This window comes from Mustela erminea, chromosome 17, assembly GCF_009829155.1.
Source record: "Mustela erminea isolate mMusErm1 chromosome 17, mMusErm1.Pri, whole genome shotgun sequence".
Classification (NCBI taxonomy): Eukaryota; Metazoa; Chordata; class Mammalia; order Carnivora; family Mustelidae; genus Mustela; species Mustela erminea.
In genome coordinates, this window is record NC_045630.1 from 65335031 (window position 1) to 65347238 (window position 12208).

A 12208-nucleotide genomic window follows, 5' to 3' on the forward strand; every position below is an offset into this window, starting at 1 on the left:
CGCAGTAGGTACTGGCAATGCTTTTGCAGAATTTTGTATCTTCCTGTTGCTTTTTCTACCTAAATACATTAGTTTTGGCTTTAATTTATATTTCAATGGAGAAATATAGGTCAAAGGGTGCAAAATTTCTAATAAAAAGAATAAATTCTGAGGACCTAATGGAGAGCATGGTAACTATAGCTAGTAACATACTGTTACATATTTGAAAGTTGCTGAGAGGTTTATTCTGTTAATCATCCAGCCTGTAGCAGTAATTTTGGATCAGATTCTATTAATCATCAAATTCTGTAGTCCATCTCCAAAGCTATATCTTAATTATAAGCATGCTATATCTTAATTTCTAATGCCTGTAACTTCCAGGACAGTGTTGAATAAACGTTTTGAGAGCACAGATCCTTGTCTTACTCTGATTTTAGGGGGGAAGGCATCATCTTTTTTCATTAAGTACGATGAGAGCTGTAAGCTCTTCAGATGCTCTTCATTGGGTTAAGAAAGTTCTTTCTATCTTGGTGTGAGGGTTTTTATCATAAATGGATGTTGCATTTTTTCCAAATGCTTTTTCTGTGTTCATTAGAATGCTATATGTTACTTTCTCTAAAACATTACATGTTGGGGGGTGCCTGGGAACCTCAGTTGGTTGGGGGTCTGACTCTTGGTTTCAGTTCAGGTCTTGGTCTCCAGGCAGTGGGATCAAGTGAGTGCCTGGCACCAAGTCTGCTTGTCCTTCTTTGTCCCTCTCCCTCCACATCTTGTGTTCTCTCTCTCTCTCTCTCTCAAATAAATAAATAAATAAATAAATGTCTTTTAAAAAATTATATTGGAGAAAGCTAAGGCAAAACTTTATAATATCTCACTAGAGACCACTCTTCAAAGTGAAATAAAAATTCGTTCGCTTTCGGGTGTAGGCACTGTTGTGCGGTATAGAGTACAGAGATTTGGAATGAGGCTTTTGATTTCATTGTCACAAGACTTTGCTGATGGGGTGAGGGAACAATGGAGAAATACAGGTCAAAGGATGCAAAATATCTAATAAGAAGAATAAATTCTGAGGACCTAATGTAGAGCATGGTAACTATAGTTAGTAATATGGTATTGTATATTTGAAAGTTGCTGACAAAGATGGAAAGACATAGTCTTTGGGGGGAAGAAACTTATTTGTAGACAATCACGATAAAACAAAAAATCTCTGTTCTGGAAACATACAAAGTGCATTCTGAGTAACAATGCCTCAGAGAATAGGGTAAGGCTGATGTCATTTGAACTAGAACTCTTAGGATGAGTATACTGGATACACCGACAAGGAGAGAGTGGGGGAAATCTGTCATTCTAGAAAGACAGCACAAGTAAGGCAGGAAGGCATGAGAAAATATTTCATATGAGGGATCACAAGCAGGGGGAGTGGGAGAGGAAGAAGTACATCCTGCTGAGCAGGGAGCTGGATCATGACCTAAGCTGAAGGTAGACACTCAACAACTGAGCCACCTAGGGGCCCCAAATATTTGCTTTTGAATAGCTAACCCATGCACCTGCTCAAAATTCAAAGGTACAAAAGGATATAGAGTCAAATGTTAGTCTCCCTCTTATCCCATTCCTTGGCTGCTTAGTTCCCTTCTCCAGGGGCCCCCTCCTCCAGCTAGTTTTTCGTACATCCCTCCAAAAATATTCTATGCACTAATCAATATCTATACACATATATACTCTTTTAAAACTTTTACACAAATGGGAGCATACTATACATATTTCTGCACTTTCCTTTTCTCACTGAATAATATATCTTGGAGGCTGTTCCATATTAATGCATTTAACACTATCTCATTTTTCTTTTCCTTCTCTCTTTCCCCCCTCTTCTTCTGCAGTAGATACATCCCACTGTTGGGATCTACCACCATAAGTTACTCAACCAGACCCCAGTGAATGGATAGACTGTGTTCAGTTTCATGTTATTACAAACAGTTCTGTAGTTAATAGCCTTGTCCACCCACCATTTTGTACATGTGCAATAAATACTCAGATATGGAACTGTTGCCTCAAAAGATGTGTGCATTTTAAATTTTGTTAAATATTGCCAAATTGCCCTCTATAAAGATTAAACCAATTCGTATTACCATTGGCAATTAAAAAAATAACAAGGTTTCCTCCAAAACAAATCATTTTTAGTAACAGTTGTTTTTGCCAATTCCTTGATTGAAGTGGAATCTCAAGATCGTTTTTTGTTTTGTTTTGTTTTAAATAAGTAACCTCTGTGCCCAACGTGGGGCTTGAACTTGAGATCTCAAGATCAAGGGTCACATGCTCTACCAGTTGAGCCAGTGAGGCCCCCTGGCTAAGTGTCTTCTGAGAGGTTTAGCATTCATTTGTATTTCCTCTTTTCTTTTCTATAAATTCTTATATCCTTTACCTCTTTTCAGTTACTATTCATTTTTTCTCAGTGATTTGTGTGTCAAAGCAATTAGACATGTGTGATGAGTTGTAAATAATCTTCCCAGTTTATTATCAGTCTTTGCTTCTCTTCACAGTATTTTTTAAAGATTTTATTTATTGTGGTATCTGGGTGGCTCAGTCATTAAGCATCTGCCTTTGGCTCTGGTCATGATCCCAGGGTCCTGGGATCATGCCCTGCATCAGGCTCCCTACTTGGCAGGAAGCCTGCTTCTCCCTTTCCCACTTCCTCTGCTTGCATTCCCCCTCTTGCTGTGTCTCTCTCTGTCAAGTAAATAAATAAAATATTTTTATAAAAAGGATTTTATTTATTTATTTGAGATAGAGCACACAAGCAGAGGGAGAGGGAGAAGCAGACTCTGCATTGGGCAGGGAGCTGGACGGAAGGAGGGCTCCATCCCAGGACTCTGAGATCATAACTGGAGCTAAAACCATGATGTCAGATGCTTTACTGACTGAGCCACCCTGGAGCCCCTTCATGATATCTTTAACCATGTATAAATTTTTCATATATGAGTTTGAGTTTATCAGGCTTTTTGCTTAAAGCTTCGGGTATGTCACCGTAATAGTCTAGATTATCTTATAAAAATTCCCTCAGGGCACTTGGCTGGCTCAGTGTTTAGAGAGTGACCCTTGATCTCAGGATCACTAGTTCAAGCCCCACGTTGGGTATAGAGACTACACCAACAGTTACAACAACAAAAAGATTGTCCCATGTTTTCCTCTTCTGCTTTTCCCCCCTAAAACGGAAATGGCTTTGTTTCTTGTGCCTTACTTAAATGATACAGAAAAATTAAATTAATTAAAAATTCTACCCCAAGTGAGGCACCTGGGTGGCTCAGTGGGTTAAGCCTCTGCCTTTGGCTCAGGTCATAATCCCAGGGTCCTGGGATCGAGCCCCACATCAGGCTCTCTGCTCAGCGGGGAGCCTGCTTCCTCCTCTCTCTCTGCCTGCCTCTCTGCCTACTTGTGGTCTCCCTCTGTCCAATAAGTAAACCTTTAAAAAAAAAAAATCCTACCCCAAGAGATTAAAAACTGCATCATTTTGAGTATATATTCTTCCAGACATCTTTTTGTGCGCACTTTCTTTTTTCCACTCTCTTTGGATTTAATTTACTATTCTCGGTTCTTGAGATAATGCAAGCCTTGTACATTTTCAGCTTTTCTTTTTTCCTAATATGTGCACTTAAGACTACACATTTTCTTGTTAAAACACAGCTGTAGCCCCATCCTGTAAACTTTGGCACGTACTATTTTTATTATCATTGAGTTCCAATTATTCTCTAACTTCAGTCATAATTTGGGGAGTTATTTAAAATTGTTTCCTAATTTCTAAATAGACTTTCTCAGTTACCTTGTTACTGATTTGTAGCTGAACTGTATGAGAGCAAGAAACACTGTATATTTTAAAACCTCCAAAATTTGTTGAAATTTGCTTTATAGCACAATATGTCAGTTTTTTAAAATGTCCCAAGTGTGCTTAAAAATAATTTGTAGGGTTGGGGATGAGCTAAGTGGCTGATGGATATTAAGGAAGGCAGTTGTGATAAGCGTTGGGCGTTATATGTAGGCAATGAATCACTAAATCCTACTCCTGAAACCAATATTACACTATATGTTTATTAACTGAAATTTTTAAAAAATGAAACAAACAAAAAGGAAGATAATTTATAATTCGCAATTGTCGGTTACAGTGAACTATATATGCTTGCTGAATTCAGTTTGCTGCTCTCCTTGTTTGTATCCGTACTGATTTTTTTTTTTTTTTGGTCTATTGATTCTAAAAGAAATATTGTCTATCAGTTGAGGTATGCTCTTTACCATGAGATGTGTTCAGTCTCCTATAATGACTGTAATTTGTCTATTGTTTTTTCCTTGTAGCTCTGTTCCTCCATATAATTTGAAAGTATTAAATGCATTTAAATTTACAGGTTTATGGTAAGTTGAACTTATTGATATGAAATGCCCTTTATTTCTAGTACTGTTTTTGGCTTGAAATCTACTGTATCTGTCATTACATAATTTTCTTTTGTTTTCTGTTTGCATGGTGGGTCTTTTGCCATTCTTTTACTTTTTCATTTTGTGCCCTTATGTTTTAGTTTCTAGTACTTTACATTAATTGTGATTGGCTATTAATGTATATGGAATTAGTTTTGGTGAAGGGTGTGATGTAGAGATCCAACATTTCTTCCCTAGATGTTGATTCAGTTGTCCTAACACAGATTCTTTGCACTGATCTAAGGTGACACCTTTATCAATATAAAATTTCTATATGTATTTAGGTCTTTTCACTTCTGTTCCATCAAGTTGTCCATAGGGTGTTATCCCATTGTTTTAATTATTGTAGCTTTGGAATACATTTTTTCTCTCTGGTTGGGCTAGCTCCTATTTGTTACTTCTTTATTTCTCCTTGTTACTTCTTTATTTTTCCCTGTGAACTTAAAATATACTTATTTTATTTTTAAAAATCCTTTTTAAAAAGATTATTTATTTATTTATTTGACACACAGAGAGAGATATCAGAAGTAGGCAGAGCAGCAGGCAGAAAGAGGTGGAAACAGGCTTTCTGCTGAGAGCCTGATGCAGGGCTCGATCCCAGGACCCTGAGATCATGACCTGAGCCGAAGGGAGAGGCTTAACCCACTGAGCCATTCAGGCGCCCCTAATTTTAAAAATTCTGCAAAGGAGCACCTTTGTGACTCAGGTGGTTAAGCATCTGCCTACAGCTTAGGCCATGGTCTCGGGGTCCTGGGATCACACCCTACATCAGGCTCCCTGTTCAGTGGGGAGCCTGCTTATCTCTCCCTCTGTTCCTCACCCCAACCGGCTTGCGCTCTCTTTCTCTCGCTCTCAAATAAATAAATAGAATCTTTAAAAATTACTTTTAAAAAATCCTGCCAATATTTTTCTACAGATCATATTAAATTTATAGACAACTTTGGGAAAGTGACATCATTATATATTCATTCTCTCTATCCAAGAACATGATGTTACTTTCCATTTGTTCAAGTTTTCTTTTATGTGGGTAGCATTTTAAAATTCAGACAGATCCTGCACATTCTTGTTAAGGTTATTCCTAGGCATTTTATCTGTTTTGTTGCTATGGAGTCTTTTCTTTAATTACATCTTTAACTTACTGTTTATATATGTAAAGGATATTTATTTCTGCATGTTACTTTCCTCCCACTTAACTAAATTCTACTATTATTTGTAGTAATTTTAAAGTGGATTCTTATGAGTTGCCTAGGTAAATAAGATATCATCTGCAATAAAGCTAATTACATTATTATTTTAGCAATATAAAAATGTATATAAATAGCTACAGCTTGGAACATGAGGAAATGATGAAATATGAGGAGGAAACTTATTTCTGTTAGTTGTAAGTTAATTAATGATAAACTAAAATAGTAACAGGATTCTTAGCATTTTAAATGAGTTCAGGCCCTGGACACATGGTATTCTAGAAATCAGAAGTATTATGTAAGTGATATTGTGTCCCCTTTATATAATCTAAAGAACTCACAATATGGCAAATGTCCACATTTTCAAAGAGGGAAATTCTAGATGGTGAATTCTGGAAATTAAAGAAAAGATTATTGATTCTTAGTAAAATTATGGAGGAGTTATTAAAGAAGAAGGCTGTGGTTTCCAGATGCCCACGGTCATCCAGGCTCCCAGGGTGTCGGGTCTCTCTTGCCTTTGGACCTTTTGCAGGTGTCCTCAGCCTAGGATACCCCTCCCCATTCTCCGCAAGATACTGGCTCTGTCTTGGCCCTCTGGTCTCCGTTTCCATGTCACCTCAACAGGAGACCTCCCCAGATCATTCATTTTCCTGTCGCAGCCTTCTGTTCCTTTCCTTCATAGCCCCATCTCAATTTAGAATATTTTTCTTTCCTTAGTGAGCTCCATGAAGACATGTCTGTTTTGTTCACCACTGTGTGTCCCTCCTGTATGCCTATCACAGCATCTGACATCAGTAGATGGTTATCATACTTATTAAATAAACGACTGAATGACTTTCCTTGCCCGTGTTACTAGAGTTTTGTTTTTAAGATTTTACTCATTTATTTCACAGACAGAGAGACAGTGAGAGGGAACACAAGCAGGAGGAGCAGGAGACGGAGAAGCCTGCTCCCCACTGAGCAAGGACACTGAGCAAGCACACTTAACGACTGAGACACCCAAGTGCCCCTAGGTTTTTTTTTTTTTTTAAGATCTTTTTTTTATTTATTTGTCAGAGAGAGACAGAGGGAGAGAGAGCGAACACAGGCAGACAGAATGGCAGAGGCAGAGGGAGAAGCAGACTCCCTGCCGAGCAAGGAGCCCGATGTGGGACTCGATCCCAGGACGCTGGGATCATGACCTGAGCCGAAGGCAGCTGCTTAACCAACTGAACAATTTATTTGCTTTGAGAGAGAAAGGGAGAGAACATGAGTGGGAGGAAGGGCAGAGGGAGGGAATCTTTCAAGCAGACTCCCCACTGATCAGGAAGCCTGCAAAGTTGGGGGTAAGGGCTGCAGCTGTAGGGCTCAATCCCACAACCTATGACCTGAGTCAAAACCTAGAGTTGGATGCCTGATTGAACCACCCTAGTGCTCCAAATCTTTTTTTTTTTTTTTTAAGATTTTATTTATTGGGACGCCTGGTTGGCATCAGTCAGTTAAGCATCTGCCTTCAGCTCAGGTCATGATCTTGGGATGCTGTGATCCAGCCCCGCATTGGGCTCCCTGCTCACTGGGGAGCCTGCTTCTCCGTCTGCCACTGCCCCTCTGCCCTGCTTGTGCTCTCTCTCTGTCTCAAATGAATAAATTAAAAATCTTCTTAAAAAAGGATTTTGTTTTCGAGAGCATGAGCCAGAGCATGAGTGGCCAGTGGCGGGGGTGGGGGTGGGGGTGTAGGGAGGGGAGGTAGAAGCAGGCACCTGGCTGAGCAGGGAACCCAATGCCAGGCTTGATCACAGCACCGCAGGGCCATGACCTGAGCCAAAGGCAGATGCTTAACCAACTGATGCCAGCTAGGTGCCTCGCCAGTGTTACTAAATTAATAAAGCTAGGAGAATGTCACAGACAATATTTTTTTTTGTTTAGTTTTGCTTTTTTGTTTTTAAAGATTTTATTTATTTATTTAACACAGAGAGCGAGGTCACAACTAGGCAGAGAGGCAGGTAGAGAGAGAGGGTGAAGCAGGCTCCCTACTGAACAGATAGCCCAACTGGGGCTCAATCCCAGAACACTGGGACTATGACCTGAGCCGAACGCAGATGCCTAACGACTAAGCTGCCCAGGCGACCCCTGACACATTCTTTTAGAAAGACAGAGAATGGGCTGGAATATAGAAGCATTTTTATTTGACCAGCCAACCAAGAACTGATTCTCTAATTAGCAAGGGAGGTTGGCATAAGAGAGGGCTCTTTTGGGGCAGGGCCTGTCGGATACCAGTGACTCAGAAGTTGTCCCCACGGGGGCAGCAGAGAGCACTGAAAAAGAACCTGGGAAGTTTCTGAAACCAGGGAGAAGTGTAGCACCTAAATACTGGGTAACATTTATAGAATACTTACTATGGGCTGGGCTGTATGCTAAAGCTCATATGTTAATTTCATATAATCATTAAAATAATGACCTATGGGGTGGATGTTGTATTTTCCCTTTTACAGATGAGAAAAGCTCAGAGAAATTAAGGAACTCGTCCAAAGACTTATTGGTTAAAGTCAGAGCAGGGGAACAAAAAAAGGGAGCCGGTTAAGGAGAGTTTTAGAAAGATCATTACGATTCAGTGACGGTGGTCCTCCTCCTTCTATTCGGGAGCGAGGAGACACTGGAATTCTAGCTTATAGTTGGGTTTGAAGCTGAAATGGAAGTTTGGAGCTAGTCAAATGTTGGGTGAAAATGAGTAACAGGAACAGCCTGCAGTTCATGGGGATCCAAGAACAAGAGAGAACAGAAAGGTAAGCTGCTGTAGGATGAAGTTCAAGAGTAAAGGGGACAGGGATATGGGAGTCAGAATGGCCCTGGAAGAGTCAATAGGATACTTAGAACAGTGGGTTAACAGTGGAATCTTTTTTTTTTTTTTAAAGATTTTATTTATTTATTTGACAGACAGAGATCACAAGTAGGCAGAGAGGCAGGCAGAGAGAGAGGAGGAAGCAGGCTCCCTGCTGAGCAGAGAGCCCGATGTGGGGCTCGATCCCAAGACCGTGAGCAGAAGGCAGAGGCTTAACCCACTGAGCCACCCAGGCACCCCAACAGCGGAATCTTCTTTAAGGGAATGTCTGTTCTGTAAAGATTTTAATTTTGGCAGAGCTGGGGAATAGCGTGGACTGGGACAAGCAGTCCTAACAGAGCATTCAGATCAACAAAGGTACATCTACTATTTCAATTGGTACGATCGTTGATTTGGAAAAAAAACATTTAGTGGGGACACAGTAGCTATCTGGAGCACTGACATGTAGCTGAGGGGGAAAAACAGGACCAATAAGCAGAAGTGACAAAGATAGAGATTTTCCCAAATTCAGAAAAAATGCTTTCTAATCACTGAGCATTAGCGAGTTAAGAACGAACAACAGGCAGGACACAGTGGAACTGGGAGCACGTGAAAGGTTACAGACGGCACCAAAGAAGAGACAGCTGTGGGGACAGTGTTGAGAAGCAGAGGAGGAGGGGAATCGGATCAAGCTGAAGCGGCCCGTGTCGGAAAGCCGGAGGGATGATTTCTTGGCTGAAGCTCCGAGGAAGGGCTATGAGTGCAAGTCAAGGAACATCACAGCTGTCTGCGTCCTGATGAGTCTTCCTCCGGGAAAAGCCAGGGAGCATTCTGTGAAGAACACCCGGCTGGAGAGGAGGCTGCGTACAAAGGAACAGAGTTCCGGTGGGCTCAGGGGGAAATGAGTGGGGTAGAAATTCCGACTTTGTCTAATGGACGCAACCTTCGAAAGCAGAGGCTGTTCATCTCCAGACAACTGTGCTTTCATTTTCTTGCAAAACTAATTCCTCCTTGAAGCTGATGCCACTGGCTCCTTTACCCTTTAGCCCTCATGCTTGTGGACATCAGCATCTTGTTCAGTAACCTCTCAGCCAGCTCTTCCTCTCATTCTGGGTGGTTTTAGGAAAAGCTGTATGACTCCTAGTTACTTCTTTTTTTTTAAAAGAATTTATTTTTATTTACATGTATTTTTTCCCTAGTTACTGTTTGACCTTCTCAACTCCAACCTATACTTTAAATTCCTTATCTTCATCAGTTCTTGCAACACAGGTCTGTCTTTTCTTTTTTCTTCCTTTTTTTTTTTTCCTAAAGAGCTAATCCAGCTCCAATTTATTTTTTATTTTATTTTTTCAAGTAACCTTTACACCCAATGTGAGGCTTCAACTCACAATCTCGAGATGAAGAGCTGAATGCTCTACCCACTAGGCCAGCCAGGCACCCTCACACAGGTTTTTCTTCCTTTTTTAAAAGATTTTATTTATTTATTTGGGAGACAGAGAGAGCACAAGCAGGGAGGGAGGGAGAGGGAGAAGCAGACTCCTCGCTGAGTAGGGAGCCCAACATGGAACTCAATCCCAAGACCTGAGATCATGACCTGAGCCAAAGGCAGGGGCTCAACTGACTTTGCCCACCCAGGCGCCTCCACCCCGCCCCTGCTCCGGTTCGTCTTGATAGCAGCTTCAGTGCCATAGTAAGGATCAGGAGAGGCAGCACTGGTGGGGTCAGAGGTGGCTTCAAGGTCCTTTGAAAGACTGGAACTGGCAGCCATGATCCGTAAGGGCAGAACAGCACAGGGCTCAAATCCCTCGTAATATCTGGGGGAAGATTCACGAGCTGGATTTGACCAAGCTTCGAGGAAAATTAGGTCTGGACCTAAAGCCACCTTTCCTATTAGCTGCCTTTCTGGGGATATGTGACACTTTTAACAACTCTGATCCTCTTGAAACGCTCTCTTCCTGGGTGCCTGGGTGGCTCAGTCGGTTAAGCATCTGCCTTAGCTCAGGTCATGATCCAGGGGTCTGGATGGAGCCTCCAGGCTGGCATTGGGCTCCCTGCTCAGCGGGGTGTCTCCTTCTCCCTCTTCCTCGCGCCCCCCTCAAATAAATAAATAAAATCTTAAAGAAAAAAAAAACACTCTCTTCCCTCAGATTCTATAAGAATCGTCACTTAATTTTTATTCTTCTCATTGGCTGTTCCTTTTCAAAGATTCTCCAAGGACTCCTCTTCACATATTACAAATGTTGGAATTTCCCCAGAGCACTCTTCTTAGCCCTCTGCTGTTCTCTGGAGTTTGCCCAAATCCACGGCTTCAAGTGCCACTGAAATGTTGGTGATTCAGAATTTCTGGCCTATACATCACTGGAGTTTTAAAAAAGTAGCTTTCTATAGAAGTAATATATGTACATAGTAAAACAAATTCAAACAGTGAAGATGGATCTAAAATAGTAAGTCGAAATCTTCATCCTTCCTCCTCTCAGGCCCATTCCTCATGGTTACTTTAAAAAAAATCTTGTTTATTGGAGCGAGGGCGTGAGCGAGCGAGAGGGATCCCAAGACTCTGGGATCATGACCTGAACGGAAAGCAGACACTTAACCGACTGAGCCCCGAGGTGCCCCCACGGTTAACTGTTAAATGCCTGTGTAAATGTGCCATCCGTATTCTTCTACTCATGCTTTTCTTTCCATTTAGTAATTTCCATTTAATTCTCCCTTATTCAGATCTGCGTATTCAATTGCCATTGGTACCATAGGTCTGACTGTCCCACAGGGGATCTAAAAGTCCTCCCCTTTTTGTGGAATCCTGACTCATGCTACACCCTACGGGCTAGCCTCTTTTTTACAGTCAACACCATCAGAAAACTTTTTCTATATTGTCCATTTCCAGTCACTCGGTTTACTTCACTCTGGTTTCTATCCCACAGTATCTCTGAAACAACTTTCTCCAAAATTACCAAAGGACTTCCTCTTGCAATACCCAATGGACACACTGTAACCCTAAGCTGTTACCTTTAACCCTCTGACGGGTTTCCCTGGTACTTCACTCTTGGATTGAGTGAATTATTTTTTCCCTTTCTGTCTGCCCCTTTTCAGTGTCCCTTTCTCTGTTTTCTGCCCTCATCTCATTCTCCAGATGCAGATACTCCTCTCTAGACCGTCCTACCCACGTCCCTGGCTTCCACACCTATGCTCACACGCTCGCTCGCGCACGCGCCCCTAACTTTGGGGCTTTCAACCCACGTATCTCATATTCGACTGTCCCATGAGTGGATATCTAAACTAATAGCGCCCCTAAACTCATCCTCTCTCCCCAAACCAAAGAAAAAATGGCATCACTTTTCTTCGGTTACCCAACTCAATACACTGGGGACTAACCTCTGCCTCACCCCCATTTCCGATGTTTCTTCCCATCCGCAGTCTCCCTCCTCTGGGTCAGACCACAGCCGTCTCTCGCTGGAGAAGAGCTTCCCAACTGTTCTGGCCCCTAACTTCGTTCCGTCCTACCCATTCTCCCCACTGCAACCAGCGATCTTTTAAAAATGCAAATACAGTTGTTCACTTCCCTGCCAAGGCTCTTCAACGTTGACTCGCTGCCCTTCGGGTAAAATCAACGCACTGACAAGGCCTTGCGTAATCGCTCCCTCCCATTCTCACGGGCCTCTAAATATTACCTCCTTTAACCAACACGCCGCTGACAGCTCCAGGACGTACCCGGCCCCCCAGCCCCATCTCCCGCCAGTCCGGGAAGCGGGCGCTTAACAGGCAAACGCTCAAAGAACGAAATCCGAGGGGG

At 41.9% G+C, this 12208-nt stretch overlaps 1 long non-coding RNA gene across 1 annotated transcript; it reads left to right on the plus strand.

Moving 5' to 3' along the window:
* Positions 1-7639: 7639 nt before the first annotated feature.
* Positions 7640-8843, plus strand: LOC116576150. The gene is made up of 2 exons (XR_004280060.1): positions 7640-8454; positions 8673-8843. It is a non-coding gene; the product is annotated as an uncharacterized LOC116576150 (long non-coding RNA).
* Positions 8844-12208: the final 3365 nt, after the last annotated feature.